We start from the raw sequence: 16,713 nt of genomic DNA on the forward strand, positions 1-16,713 counted from the left end.
TAGTACTTAAATTCTGCAAGCGTGGGTAGTGCTAAATAATTCTCAATCCCGATGCTTTTTAGGCAAAAATTCATTATGCTAATCTTTAGGAATCTGTGTGCAATTTGGATCTTACATTTTCTGTGAGAAAGATTTATTTTTTTTTTCCCCCCGCACTGTACAAATGGTGTTAAGAACATGGTGTAAGAACAGAGAATAAAATTTTGAATTTTTTTTTTTTTGTTTCGATTTTCTTCTGGGTTTATACTTTGTTTTCTTAGATTATGTAAAACTAGAGCCATTTGGTATTTATTAAGACACACGGATTAAAAAAACAAAAACAAAACAAAACGGAAAAGTATGAATACATTTGCAGGCTGGTTATTTAGAAGTAGAGGGTATCTAAGTGATTTTTATACTGGAGACAGGGAAAAAACCTTGTCAGTAACATAATGGGAGAAAAATGTCACAGTTGTGAGAGATACACAGCACGGAGTGTTAGTTTCTTAGAAGCTGTGACAGTTACAATGACAGCTAAAGCCTTGAAACTTCTGTTCAGCATTTTTACAAGCAAAACACCACGCTTAGAGAACTCTGCCAACAGTCATACTTCTGTATGTAAAGGGATTATGAAACATAAGCATTTGGATGCTGATTTTTATATTGTCTGTCAAGCCTGAATAAGCAAAGACTGATGAGGTATAGCAGTTTTTATACTTCACATCCAAGATTAAGTTTAGGTTGACTTTTAGAATGGAAGGTATGTAGGATAGGTTTCTAAAAAGAAATTTTTAAGAAACTCTCACAACACTTAGTATTCAACAGCAGCTGCTAAGCAGAAATCTCTAGCCATTGAAACTGGTGAGTTGTTGGAGGAATTGGATCCATATTGTCTCATGAAAGTGAGAATGCTATTTCTGTGTCTCGTATGCTATTTTGAAAGTGTAATGAATTTAAAAACAAGAAAAAGATTTTTGCCTTAAAATACGTCATGTATATATTCTGCCAACCCAGAACACAAGTTCAGCACAGGCAAGGGCACTCTCCCGGCCTTTCTGGAGATGTTTCCACCATACAATACTGTCATTTCTGATCTAGGACCAAATAATTATTGCCGCGCACAGTGATCCGCAGTGGCCTTGCAGATTGAGCACGGACTGCGTGGGCTGCCGTGGTAGCGATGAGCTCTGGAGCATTTTGGGCGAGCGCTGCTGTCCCGACGACTGCGCGAGGGACCACACGTGCTACAGCCGGTTTTGCCCCCCCCAGCCCCAGTGCCGCAGTGGTGTTCCCTCCTGGGCTTTCGTGCCCTGGAACTAGGGAGGGGAGCAACGGGGCCTAATGGTACCAGGATTATGAAAAATTCAAATGGGACTGCCCCTCGTTACCTAACGTACCTGGTCCATTTTTTAGCTTTTAGTGGAGTTGCATGTCGTTTTTGCTGTCTCTGCAGAAGTTATCAACATAACACTAAGAAGATTATGTGAAAATTAGTGCTATTTCTCTGTTTGCACATGTTAATGCTCTGCAAATAATGAACTACTTAGAAACCTTGAGAGCTTCTACAGCCTTTGTAGGTGGCATGGAGTTATTTCAGACATTTTTGCTATCCCTTATCACCCAAGTAGATGTGTTGGTTGATGTTGGTAGCATGCCTCTATAGTGACAAGCGTTGAAAGGGAGATGAAGAAGCAGAGTAAATAGTTTCCAATGCTTGTGATAATCTTCTTATCCAATTTGTGAACTGTGGAGAACTCCATTTGTCACACTTTATATTTGTGATTCAGAAGCTTCCAAGCGCTTCCTAGAAGGTTACTGTGTCTTCACTCAAGCAGCAGTTGCTCTCAATTCAAGAAAAAATTTCTAATAAAGCTTTCCTTTGGGTTCATTTACAGTTATATCACAGTTAGTGGCAGGCTTTGTACTCTGTTAGTGCAATTTATAATAATTCTTGATGTTGAAGTAGCAGTTGGCATTTCAAGGACTAGTTTCTTATATTTTTTAGTAAATAGAGCTTTGTACAGCACCTTTGGCTCTTTCCTTGTTTGGTACAGAGTGCTACAGTGATCTTTGCTTGCTATTTGTTAAATGTTAGATTTATTAGTATTTTCTTTTTCTGCTGAGATGTCAGTGGTTACATTTGAACCTGAGGAATGCATTTCAAAGTAGTTGACATAGGGAATTATAAAATTGGATTTCTTTGCAGCTTACACAAAGGTAGACAAAGGAAATAGGTAACACAGAAGGGCTCATGTATTTGCAGGGAAGTCCAAGAGAGCTTTCTGTTTAGCAAGTGGAGCGAGCTCTGAGAGGATTCACGACACTGTTCCAGTTGGAAGATGTTTCTCAGGCTGCCATGATTTATACTCTCTGGAGCGTCATCTCGTGTCTTCTTTCTCCTCCATCCCTGACCGCTGCTCCTTCCTCTCACCTATTAATTACAGGAGTGGTTAAAACAGCTGAACCTGAAAATAGTAACATCTGACTGTGAGGGAGAGCAAGAAGAATATGGGGAAGAGATGAATGACACCAAAAGGCAGAGGCAGCTTGATGTCAGAGTCAAGTAAGAAGGGGAGGAAAGCTTTTGGACTTGGGGAGAGCATGGCCACAAAATGCTTTATTCACACCTTCTCCTTCACCAAGATCGCCAGCTGTAGAGGCCATATGCTGGTACGGACTGCAGCCCTCCAACTTGGAGCAAAATAACAAATGATTCTACCAGTTTGTTGAAGGTGCACTTACTGAGGAATATTCCTTTGTCCTCTTCACGTGTATTACCGCTTAAAAGCCACTCACAAGAGAATCATTCCAAGTGTTTTCTGTTCAAGGCAGCTTTATGAGCCCTGGAGGTATTCATGATACAAAGCAGGAGAACTTTCACGTGGATGGGATTCTTAAGCTATATTTATAATTAAGTTAGGATTATTTTTTTCACTCCACCCCTGTTTTCCCCACCCTACACTTTCAAGCCTTTGAAGAGAGGCCAGCTGTCTGGCATGTCTGTCATAGTTCTCCTATTTCTGGAGTGTTTCCAGTGTCAGAGATTTCTGGCACCTTATAGGATTTTATCAAACAGGGACCATGAGATGATGCCACCAGCAGAATTACTGCATCCCTGCTCTTCTCTGCGTAACAAGAATAAAGCAGAGAGATGAACTCGCACAATTTCCAAACTGGAAGATGGAACAAAAAATTGCTAGGATGAAGTGACTTCCTGGGATATGTGTGTGTGAATACAGATGTATTGTCTGAATGTGCATGAAAGTGTACAGTAAGCATTTCAGCTATTTCTTGATGCTGTACTAAGGCTGTCAAATGCCCTCAGTGTGTTACAGCTGAGGCAAGCTAGTGGAGATCCTACTTTTTTTTTTTTCAAGTTGTTTGTTCAGAGCAGCTGTGAAAATGGAGAAAGAGATTGGTAGGGGCTTTGGCCCAGTTCTATACCAGTGCTAATCTCTGACTAGCTGTAAATCCCAGCCCTAACTGGATTGAAGTGCGTATTAGTTTATAAATATGGGTCCCTGTGATCATCAGCTGGATGCTTTTGCTTCTATTCTGTAGGAAGCCCCCTTGGTACTTAATTTTTCTGTAGTTAAACTGTGGACAAAATAATCCTTTTTCCTTCTATGCGATGTGTGTCAGCACTGGTTGATTAAATCCTGGCTATTTCTGTTCTTTAAGAAATAGAAGCAATTACACTAAATTGTATATTAGATTTTGAAATACAGTCTGATGTTTGTTTAAGGCTTGACTGGGGGTTTCAACAAACTTGCTTCCTTCAAGATTATTAAGCATAAAATTGAATTAATATCTGTAAGAATATAGCATTTATGGCTGTCAACAAATACCTCCTGGTCTGTCATGGAGTAGTGTAAGGTTAAGTATGTTTAAGGTATGCAGTTATTCTTTCTATGATGGAAAAATGAAAGGGCTAGTGACTTGCCTTAGATGGTAGACATTTATAGTAGAGCGGGAAATTGGGCCCACTCCTTCCAAGTCTTAGGCTAGTAATAACAATACAGTCATTTTTCCTTGCTTGATATACTCCTAAAAGCTCAGTCAATTGATTTTTTGAGGGTACTTAAATCTTATTATGAATAACTTTTGAAACTAATGATAATTACTCGTGATCTTTTGTCTGTGGAATCAATTCTGGAGAGAAGTGTACAACAGTTAATTAATTTTCTTGTCTCTAGTTATTGATTACTCAGATTGCTTTAGTAAGCTGTTCTTGGGTCAGTTTATTGGTCCTTTACATGCCTTATCTCTTCCCTTTGGCTGGCTGAGTCTCTTACGTACAAAGTATTTTTTTTTCTCCAAATGCCTAGTAACATGGCTTCATTCTTAAGGGTTTAAGCTATAAAATCTCATGCATAAGCTGGGTGAGTTAACTTTTGACCCCATTTTGGCTAACAGTAGCAACAATCAGCAGATGGAGAACTTTATCTTTCCACGGTACTTTATAGTGTTTACACAGTGTCAGATAAGAGCTGGAGGAATTCTGCCCCCTGTTACAGCATCACTTCACTGTGTTCAATGTGAAATTGTTTTGTAGGAGTGAAAAAATACTTAGATTACTTTATAAGGCAAAGTATGCATTGCATTTTTTCTCCCTGATTCACACTTTATCCTTTGTGGAAAATGAGAATCTTTTATATTCTCTTCTTGACTAATGAGTTTCTTTTTTATCTAAAAATACTTCCACCATGCTTTTATAGTAGTTATTTGTTGTTGTGATGCAATTGGCTGACTGTATTTTGAGTGCTTTGGAATAGGCTAATGAGTATTTAAACCGGATTTTTCTTTTAAGAACTCTGTTCTAGATCTGATAGATGAGCTAAAGATCCCAAATGGTCTTCATCCTATAGGTTTTATCTCCACTGTTGATAGGGAGAACTGAAGGATGGATATGGAGCTGGTACTTTGCTTGCTATGGGGTAATCATTGCTGTGTTTTTGTGTTTGAATTTTGTGCATTTCTCTTTTTCTTCTGCATAAGGCATGGTAGAAGCATGCGATTTGCATGGCGAATGGGCAATGTGAATGTATTGCCACTTCTTGTACCTGTGATGAGAACAGCAGCAACCAGATGTCCTTTACAGGAGAAGTCAGAGACCTGCCTAGTAGAAGAAACTCTCTTCTTAGTGCTGTCCCCAAGCCGGTGGGCTGAGATCTGCATGCGTGTGTGTGGTCAGGTCTCTTGCAAGTGTTTGCCTAACTATATCCTTGAAATCATCCGACTGTATTTCAAACCTGCAATCCGCTCGTCAAGGCCATAATAAATAGTTCAAATTAAAGGTCAGGCATAGACACACACATTTCTTGTGGTGGAATTACAGGATGAAGCGAGTGGGGTGATGCACGGCTAAACTTAAAGCTATGAAACATCAAAGAGGTAATTCGCACTGGTGTGGCAAGTGCAGGAAGTGACATATAGATAATAATTGCAAATTAGCATAGTGCTCTTAGGCATTTGAGTTGAAGCCTCTTCTTGCACCCTTTTGTAAATCAGCAGATCTGACTGGATCAGCAGTCCTCCCTGCAACTGGGAGGATTTCAGGGCCATTCATCATTTAAACATTTTCTGAAAGATCTGTTGTTGTTGTTGTATTTAACCTTTAATCTTGTTTTGCATTAAAAACGTCATGATACTTTATCTTCTTGGTATGTTGGTTGAAGGATGTTTTTGGGGAAAAAAACATGGCGCTGGAGAAATCTGGCTACAGTTATCACCAAAGCTTAATGCAACTTCTTGTTCTTTCTGGCTTGCAGGGATTCAATGACAGAGGAAATAGGTCTCTCCTTTTCTGTTCTGTGTTCTTCTGCGGCAGACTAGGGAAGCACTTGAACTCTGCTGGATAACTGCACGTGCCGGCAGGCTGGTAACGTTACTAACTGCATGTTGGTGCTGCTCTGTCACCTTAAAAACTCTTGGGGAATCAAGCCCTCAGAACTTTAACAGAAAAGGCTAGGCTTAAGCACACTTAGGATAAATATTTATTGACTGAAGGAATATGTGTGGGCAATATCATAAGAAGATAGCATCATGATTATCCAAAGAAGTACCCTGCTTGTTTCTTTAATTAGATGACCAGTGCTTAAGCAACCAAGGATTTTGGGAGAGGATGGAGGGAAGGAGACAAGGCAGGAGGAAAGTAGTATCTCTTTTTGCAGTGTGCTCTGTCTTGGTCTACATTCTAAGAACTTAGCTTTTAGTCTTTCTCTCTTCTGCTAACCTACATGGTCTTTTCCAGAATGTTTTTCTTCTCTCAACACCTTTCCACTCAATGGTTTATCTTAGCTACTGATGTATTTTGTTAAACAAACACAAGTACCTTTTACAGACTCTAATCAGTTGCTATGGTCAAATGGTCTATTTAATTTTTATTAAGACCACATAGCTAAGTTACAGATTTATACCTGTAGTACAGGCAAATACCATGACCTGTTGTATATTCGGTTACCTTCTGATAATTATGTAGCGCATACAGCTGCATATATTAATATAACTAGCTATCTTAAAAGATGAAATTCTATTCCATCAGAGGTAGTGACCAGATGCACAGTATGAGGTTTCTGGTTGTCAGGCAATGATGGTTGTTAGAGACATTTCCCTTTTGTTCTAAGCTGCATTCCCTTCTGCTGCTACATCCACTTCTTCAGAGATATTGCAATGTTTCTCTGGTAATATATAAACATACTTCTTGAAAACACTGAGGAGGTTTGGCTGATGCAGCATGCCTTTATACTGATAATACAAATTATTAAAGCATCGGCTGAGAGCTGTTCAGGAATGTTGCCTCTTTTTTTCTTTTCCCTGCTGCTGGATTTCAATCCCTGAAGCCCATTCATGGTAGATAAGTGAGAGCACAGAATTGCAGTAAGGAAGTTCTCTTATTTCAAAAGACTGTTGAACTACTTTTTTTCCTGTAATAAAGTTTATTGCTTCCTATATATTTGCCTGGTATTATGGAAGGGATAGCTTTCACCTTGCTGGGTAATTTAGTTCTGTAGAATTCTTCAGCTTATACTTGAAGCCCTAAAATTTCCTGATTCAGCTCACTTTCTAGATTCTCTACTAATTAACGTGTCCTGGCCCTTTTGTCCATATTTTTGTTTCATTGTCTTAGTAAGGTTTACTGATGTAGCTCATCCAGCATTTCTTTTCCTTGTTTTCCCTCCTTCTGTCACCATACAGCAAAGACTTTTTGCTAACCTCTAGTTTTCAGTGCAGTAATAATTAAGAGTCTGAAAGGATGTTCTTTTTGAACCTTTCCATGTTTGGGGGATTTAACACTGTAGCTCAGACACAAAATTTTGCTCCAGGCTGACACTTGGATTTGAAGATCTGAGTTTGAAAATGTTTTAGTTATGTTCTTATTTTGTTTATACACAGCTGTAAATCCTTGAAGTGGATAATTAATTTTCTGTTTGTGTCAACTTCTGCATAATCCACGTACCACGTTAGAGGTATCAGAGTGAGAGTAATAAGCTACAGGTTACCCTCTGAAACTCTTTATTCATCTGTTGATGTTCACAGAATCTGTTTTGAGGAATTGCTTGATGTGCACATAAGACTTACTCTCAACTGACAATTTCTGAAAGTCATTTAACCTCTAAAAATGTGTATTTCTAACTTATGGATAATTGGTGTATTGCATGACATATGTTGTGAATAATAATATAGTTAACAAAAGAAAATTTAGTATACTATTAGCAGTAATGAAAATTTAATTTTTCCTTCAGTTTAGGTATGAAGTCTGATTAGGTTGGAGTATAGGGCTTATGTATGTACATGAGTGTGTCTGTATCTCTCCCCTCCCTTGTAATACGTACTCATGCTTTGTTTAGTGGTTGCTTTTCCCTTGATTTCAGAATATATACTATGAACCAAAAACATGTGCAGAAGACAATAAACAAAGGTCTTCAACTTCTATGAAAAAGGTTTACATTTTTCAGCTTAGAAAAAGAGATAACTGAATCAGGGATGTGGCAGACAACAGTTAAATCACAGCAAGTGCAGAGAAAGGAAGCTGAGAGTGGTCATTCATGGTTTGTCACAGTGCAAGGACTAGATGCCATAAAATGAAATAGGCAGCTGGTTTAAAACAAAGAGAAGGAAGTACTTTTTCAAAAGGTACATGTTTGTACTTTGCAATTTATTGCCATAGGATGTTGTGATTACCAACACTCTAGACGGGTTCAAAAACTGACAGTAATAACCCATGGACAGTTCAATTAACCAAGCCATGGACAGGTAATTAAACACCAAGATATGTACGCTCTGACTCAGGAAGTTCCTGAATTGCAGATTGTCAGGAAGGGAAGGTGAGTATATACAGGAGGAATTATCACTGTAAGCTGAGATGTTCGTGTATTCTTCCCTGAAATGACTTGTTGCTGGGCAGTTTTGGAGAAAAGAGAGCTTCATAACTCCTGCTTCATACCACAGTTCAGAGCCATCTCCCAAACACCACTTCCTTCTTTACAGTGAAGAAGCCTGACAGAAAAAACTTGTAAAAATATATTATCTAATGGCAGAAAATCAAGTGAAAAAATCTGCTCTCATCCATTAAGGGAGAGTATTGAAAGACATGTTGAAATACTTAAGTATTGTCAGTCCAAAGAGGCAATAATTAAATCAAGTGAAATCCTACAAATCCTCCAAAACGAAATGGCCTAACATCTGTGTTTCCTTATACTTCTTCTTTTTGCCCTTTTCATAGGATATTTGCAAGTGCTGAGGGAAGTCTGTATAGCCTGGGGAAAGAATGTAGACCTGAAGAGACTAATAGTAATAATATTTAAAGGTATGCAATAGTTTTTGTTATGAGGCACTGCAGTGTTTTTCTTACTAGAGTTTATTTTCTTACTAGTGTTTGGGGTTTTTTTCTTAAAAGTGTTTGGGGTTTTTTTCTCTTACTAGTGGGTTGGTTTTCGGGTGGGGTTTGGGGTTTTTTTTTTTTAACTTTTCTTGTGTCTTTCTTTCCAGTTTATCCTGGTGCTAATTTGATAATGACCTAGCTGCCTAAAATACACCCAAGGTTATACAAAGGATTTCTGCAAGGCTCTGAGTAACCTTATGAAAAAGCACATGGTGCCTTTGATTGTAAAGAGTTAGAATGTGAGCTCCCATACACAAAAGGAATAAGATTTCTTCTTTCCCCCAGTGAATTGCTTTCTGTTTAGAGGGGAATAGTAGTAAGGCAAGTTTTCATTTGTGTTCATTTATATGGATAGCTTACTCAAATGGCATCTGATAGTTCTTGAAACTGGCCTATAGCATATGAAAAGGGCAATAAAGAGAAATGGCTACAATAAACTATTAATTCACCCTTTATGTTGAGTTGTGGACCTGTTTTGAAACACAGTGTGCAAATATTGCATGATTTGCACGTAGTATTTTATATGTGTTCTAGGTGGTAAACTTATCAATAGTCAAAGTTAGTTTGCTGCAAACAGATGCAGCATTGCGTGTCTGCTATTCTTTGAAAGGGAAAGTTATCAGCCTATGTGGAAATGCATTTAATTTAATTTAAAAAAAAAATTGGCTTTTGAGTTGGAGCTTAGTCCCCTCGTACCAGTTCATAAATCTCTGAAGAAATTCTGCTGCAAAACAACTGATGATATTTCAGATGCAGAAATTGGCATTCACTTCTAAAATACCATACTTACTTTTATGTTTTAACTCAGGGTTGCCTTACCTGCCAGGGATTTATTGTTTTTAGTAAAGTAGGATTTATTTATTTTTTTCTACTTGTAGTGCTTTTCTGTTTAGCATTATTCTTGATTTGTGAACAGGAAATGAAGGAAACAGAAAATTTGCCAATTTTAATTTGTCAAATTAAATCCTGCACGTTGCAGGCAATATGTATAGTAAATAAATCTCCCCACCCAGAGGCATTCTTATTGTTACTTGTTACCGCACTGCCGGTTTATTTAAGAATGTGTCATCATCTTTGGGGCAGATAAGTGCGGAGGTAGAGCGTGCACTTTGTCTCTTTCCATTGATCTTCTGGTTGAATCAAAACTATCTTTTAGTTCAGATTATAAATTACTTCCCATGTTTTGTTTTATTATTCCATTCACTTGACTGAAAGGAGTAAGCCATGAGGCTTTAGCAAGTATTAGGCTTTGAGAAATACAAGCCAGTCTCTGCTCTGCAGGAATACCCAGAAGCTAAAGGTGATTTCTTCTCAGAGAGGACTTCAGAGGTGTGAAGGTGGGAAAGACTATCTGAAGTGTAAATAGCCTTACTGTGCTTGGAAAATATCACAAAGAGCTAGGACGGTACTGAATAGAAGCAATTCTGTCACTTTAATTATGAAACTCTTACATAACCTCCACTAGCAAGTGAGAAAATTTCACTGCTTTGATAGCATCACACTAAAGAGATAAGGGAAAAAAAAAAAATGAGAAATGGGAAATGTGTGTCAGGGGAAGGGAACATTTGTTCTAGACAAAACCAAGATGCTTGGTTGCTTTCTTTAGAACAAAGACCAAGAATCGCGCCCACAGTCACAGTATCTTTTGCAAGGTGAAGAGATGAGGAGAAGAGGTCCCTCTGTCCCTGTGGTGGTAATAAAAGAGGTGTCAGGATTGGATTTTTTCATGCAATAGACTTTTACCTACTTCCTTCTAATATTCAATATGCTACTAAGTTGAGGATGGGACCATTCCAAATGGTTAAGATTTGTAAGATAACCAGTGCTATTATTCAATTACTTCAGCAACTGCCAGGGAGGTAAGTGGGAGCTAAAGCTGCAAGAAGTGAAGGGACAAGATGGGTGCTGTTCCAACAGAAATGGCCGGTACTGGAAGTGGTTGACTCCCTGTCTTCTGCACTGTTTCAATTCAGGCTTTTTTTAAAAAAAAAAAAAAAAAAAAAAAAATAGAGACACTTTAGTGAAAAATATTATGAAAAAATTGCTATGAAATGCTATAGGTCTGTCCTGGACAATGATGAAAAGACCAGAAATGATGGATGTTTGTTTTTTTCTGAATCCTGGAAATGTTTCCTTAGCTATTATAATATTCAAGGCTCAGCCTGTAGCAAATGAAACAAGTAACTGCAAGATGATGGAAGTGTGATTTTTCTTTCAGCTGCTATACATAGTGATGTGATTCCAGTCCTAGAGCATGGATGTTTATGGTGAAGGACAATGAGAGAAACTGTACAAAACTTATCATTTTCAGATAATTTTAGTTGAAGGTATGTTCAATTATTAACGCTTAATACAAAGTTGTGTCTATCAACATGGAAGCCATATGCTTCTGCTCCAGAAAGTTGAGCCTTAGAGGAAGAAAACAGTGCAGCATTTGGATTTTGTAGTTGGAGATATGGCATATATGTCAACACAGCTTTTGTGAACCTGTGAAAGAGAGGGTTTTATGTTTGTATTGTCCCTCCCCTTGAAATGAGGGCAAATCACTTTTCTCTCACAATGCAACAGAAGGCAGACTGAGGCTGTTCAAATAACAAATTGTGCCAAATACTGCTTGTGGGTTATAGTTCTCAGCTAGTGAAAATCGAGATTGGCTTTTTGCTGTTTTCAGCTGTCTGGATTAGAGTGTTGATTGGAAGTAAATGCCATCTTACACTAGGTCAGATTGGATGGGTCAGCAGTTTATTAAGCCTAGTTCATTTAAAGCATTTCAAAACAAACAAATTACTCTTAAGCCTTTTATGTTTGTAATTCTGTAAGGAATTGAAACAGACTTTGTTAGTACTCTTAGAAAAATAAAGCCTTTTTCTCCTTCTCCCCTTTCATCTCTTGCTTTTGCAGTGTTCACATACCTCTGGACATATCTTCCAAATAAATCTTTCCTTAAGAAGACAATGCTGTAAAATACGCATATAGACATATTCTGCCATGTATACTAAGATTTTCCTAAAAGGCATCACCAAAAGCACTCTCATCGGTGCTAGCTTCTCTGCTCACTCTTTGGTGGCAAATAATAGGAATGAAAAGTTCAGCTGGAAGGGGTTATAGAAACCAGAGTACTGCAGAGAACCTTGGCTTGGAAATGGGATTTTCATCATTTCTTCTCCATTAGTGGTTGTATCTCAAGTAGAAAAATCTTCATCCGTAATTTAGGAAGCCATATTTGAAGTATCAGTTGCTTCAGAGTGGAGCAGTCTCAGATTTTAAAGTGAAAACTGGGGGGAATGCACAATTTGGGTTCATCTACTGAGAATTACATCTGCAAGACTATTTGCTTGAGATGTTATGTCAGCTTGTGCAGGGCAAGGCAGAGTAATGGGAATTGCTGAAATACTTGATCAGTTTTCAGTGACTGAAAGTATGCCTTAGAAATGTGGAAAAGGGGGAATTTATACAAAACATTTTTCAGAAGTGTAATCAGTGACACTATGATTAATTTTCCGTTCAAAACTAGTTATCTTACACTGCTGGTAATGTTATATGTGATGTGTGACACTGAGCTGCAGTCCAGCTCTGTAGGTAATGCGATTTCAAGGAAGGTTCTTTTTATTGTCAGTTGGTTACTCCTCTAGTAGATTCTGCATTGACTTGACAGTAATCAGAATTTCACTCTTCCCCTGCCTCCGGGACATTTGCAATGCAGATCAGTCCTTTTAATAAACATAAACACGATGTAGGCCATGAAAATATAACCTGCAAAAGATTTCTGCTTTTAAAGTTCCATTTACAATAAGGAGTTTAATTCAGATATATGTATTTCTTAGAAACGGGACTTCCTAGCTCTTGAAATGAGTTCAGGTGCTTCTGAACCAAAGCTTCTTCTCAATGAGCTCAATATGAAGACAAACTCTTTGTTCTTCACAACCAATTTTTAAACTTAATGCATTCGATAGCAGGAGTTTGTTGTTGCGGTTCCACGGACATGGTATAGCACAACTGGGAACTGCTGGCGTCTCTCCAGAAGCATTTGCAGCCATTCCTGGTGCATTCAAGGAGATTACATTGTTTATGATTTCAAGGATTGCGTAGTAACAAAAAGCTGATATAAACATGAGGCAAAGATAGTATCAGACAAGTACCAGTGCTATAAATTTCACACATTCAACCACTGGTTTACATTGGCAGGGTTTACTCTGTGTGGGTTTTTTTTCAATTGCAGTGCACATTGGTTTGTGTTACTGTCTTAAACTGGCATAAACTGGTAGCGGAAGGGCATTACTGACCATTTTCTTATTACTGGGAAAGTGAAGGCAAAATAGTCCCTCTACTGTTGTGTTACTGTAGAAAATGTAGTTTTACATGGGTTTAGTGAAGTTTCCTGCTATAGGAACTTAAAGGACATTTTGCCATGAGAGCTTGGACCCTGACACTCAGTACAATAAAACTAGACAAAGTTAGTTTACCTTTTCTCCGTATTCTTTCAGCGCAAAATGTGAGTTTGTATTGGCACATATGTGATACTGAACCCTTTGTGACTTGGGAAAAGGTTGCAACTAAGACTGGAGGAAAGGGTAGGGGAACTCATATTTTTTTGCACCCATTATTCTTTCTAAACAGCTGGGGAAAAAACCACCAAGGTAGTGAAATAACGACCAAGAGTAAAGAAGTGAAGGCTGATGTCAGTGAATTCACTCCAGACATCAGTGTCAGGTAAAAGAGCATGCTTTCCAGGTTTATGAACTCAGCTGGTGCATTGCTTAAATCTTAGTTTTGAAATACAACTGAATATGAAGCTTGTGAAAAATGTTCTTTGTGATGCAGAAACTGTCATACCTTCTAATTTGTCTGATCCTACAGGGCCATTCTAGGTTCAAACAGATTCGGGTGAATTTAAGATTTGACGTAGGACTGCATGCAAACACTCTTTTCTCCTAGCAGGTCTTTTCTGAGCATATCTTGATTTGACATTTTAATTTGAAAGGGAATGCAATATATATTTCACAAATGGAAATCATGTAGGTTCTCATTTCTGTTGTCTAGAGTGTCTTATGTTTTATTGCCTAGAATAGTGTATGTAACTTTATGGCGTATGTAACTGTGTATATTGGGCATAGTTTATGTTAGAAATAGGATTTCACTTGGAAAAACAGGCCTTAAAACCAAGGCATATTTCTGAGGCTGAATTTAACTGTCTGAAGACCTTCATTTTCCATTTAATAATAACTAGTGGATGGTATATAGAAATATACAGATATCTCTTGATTTCACTGGACCAATGTTATTGTTGTCCCACCTCTCTCATGTTCTAGAATAGGTCTTGAAGAACTTCATTCTTGTGCAACACGCGGTAGTATTACCTTGTAGTCTTGCTGAATGTGACTAACTTTAGCTTGGCAGGAATAAAGAAGTCTTTTAAATATTGACTGTGGTCTGGAGCTAAACTTGTAGAAGGATACGGAAAATCAGAACTTTGTCTTCTACTTTCAGCTGGTTGGGTGTTCACTGGGGCCTTTGGCTCATGTAAACTGGGGTCCCAGTAGCTTGACTACAGAGAGGTAGGTCTGCTTAACTTCTATTCCACCATTTGTAGTGAGGCCTAACTAGTTAATAATGGTCTGATCCACTGAGGTATTTAACAAAATATTCTGTAAAATTAATATTGTTAAACTGATTTTTACAAAAGTGCTTTGATGAGCTCAAGGAAAGAAAAAGCACTGCTTATTCCTATAATCTCTTTTCTCTAGAGTAATATTAAGTTCCTATTTCCAGTCTTGCACAGGTGGGGGAGAGAGAGAGATTTAAAACAGTTGCACATGTGATATATAGAAGCTGTTACAAGCTGAAATGTAAAACTTTTGGTCATCCATAGCTTTGACAAAGTGCAGTTCTTTGAGGAAATTATATACTTGCAGAAGGGAATAAGAAACTTATCTCTCATTAATGGATTTTTAGATAGAATAAATTATTTTCCAAAGATGATCAGGGATTCTGAATTTTAAAATAAATGTCAGTGCTCAAGACTAGTTCTTGCTGAGCAGTTTTGGCTATAAAAGGAATGAGCTGTAATGCAGTTTTCATTCCACGGATCTTCTCTTTTGTATGAGCTTAAAAACAAATACATGTTTTATCCTTGCAAATACTTCACTTCAATGGTACTGCTCAGATTTATCACATTAATCATACATTATTTTTTTCAAAGTCATTGCAGTTGTATGTATCGTGCAGTCATACACCTCCATGTCCCGCTATCAGTTTGCATCACAACTTCCCATGCCAGCATTATACCCCAAGCTAAATGATACTGTCATTACCAGATCTGTGTGTGTTTTATAAGATCTTAGATAAAGAACTCTATAATTTCTTGTAATTAAGACCAAATTTAATTCCAGGCATGGTTAAGTGTGCTGTGGGTGAAGATAAAGAAATGTGTTGTGTTTAAAAATAAAGTTGATAACTTAAATTTTATTCTGTCAGTGTTACTAGTTGCAGATGTCTGTCAGTGTAATGTAAAATCTCTTTTCCTGTGTTATTCTGTACTAATGATAACATGCTGTAAGGCAAAAAATCAGAAAATAGAGACTTCAACTCAGTAGATAAGAAAAGGTAGAACTTGTATAACAAACAGGTTTAATTTGCAGATCTGTAATAGTATTTTGGCATTTTTTAATACTCAAAATATTTCCTTCTCACCCCCCCCTTTTTATTTTAAATCTGCTCCACCTATTTTCCAAAGAAAATGAAGGTTTTCTCTTATTTGTTCTATCCACTTACTCATTCCCTGAGTTTTGAAGTGGTGGCTTAGAGATCAAATTAAATGGTCTCCAGAGGAATGAGAATGGCAGTATTTGTCTAAGAAATGGGGAAGACAAGAAGCTAGTTTTGTCCTTTTAGATAAGTTGAAGTGTCAGTTTTGGCCTTTCTGATTTGTTGTAGGGAACACCTGATGATGTCAGGTGTTGATTTTAACTTTTTCAGCCCTTGACATACATACCTTTCTGCCTATGTATTTCTAACTCTTATGTCCTGAAGTGGTATTTAACAAGCTTAACATAAGCATTTGCAATTATCTAATAGCACCTGAAAATTGCTTACTAAATGACAGGAGGAAGTTTCATTTGCATTCCATATCTGATGTTCAATCTGCTAATCCTCCACAGAGTCTGCCAGGAAAAACAATGTAGACAGACTTGAATTTTATTAAAATCAGAAATCAAGCACGCTGCTTCCTACTCTTCTATTACACACTGCAAGATAAACCTCAAAACCTCCTGGAATATAGTAGTTATTTTAGCTGTTGTATTCCTCATTGTTTTCTTGAAATGTGCTTTAGTTACAAGTTCTTCACAGAGCATACATTAACAGCCCTTCCCTCTTGGGTCTTCTTCCCTCACCCCAGGAAAGCTACATCTCCATGTTTGCTTTTGTTTATAGAAGTTAATCTTCTGTATTGTGACAGTTTTTTCCTTCATTAATGAGAGTTCCTAATTAGGCATAATGAAATGTTTACTCATGGTACTAGATAATATTATATGAAAGCACAACAGAGATAAGAGGCTATGAAGAAAATAAGCATTTTAAAGATTTTGGATAAGATATGAAAGCCATTTTTTTTGGCCAATGTTTTCCTATTTTATTTGAGAATGACTTCTGGTGCAGCTGTGTAACTAAGACTATGTCAAACAACATCCATTATTTATTGGCCTGGTTAGCAAACAAGGACACCTTTGACTACAGCAAATTGTGAGGTCAATTTAGTGCGCTTTACAGCAATGGAAGACTAGGGGTTTTGTATTTATATTCTCTAAAATTTTCCATTTGGCATGAGCTTCTCTGGGGAAAGCAATTGGAAC

This window comes from Haliaeetus leucocephalus, unplaced genomic scaffold, assembly GCF_000737465.1.
Source record: "Haliaeetus leucocephalus isolate CR32 unplaced genomic scaffold, Haliaeetus_leucocephalus-4.0 Scaffold451, whole genome shotgun sequence".
Classification (NCBI taxonomy): Eukaryota; Metazoa; Chordata; class Aves; order Accipitriformes; family Accipitridae; genus Haliaeetus; species Haliaeetus leucocephalus.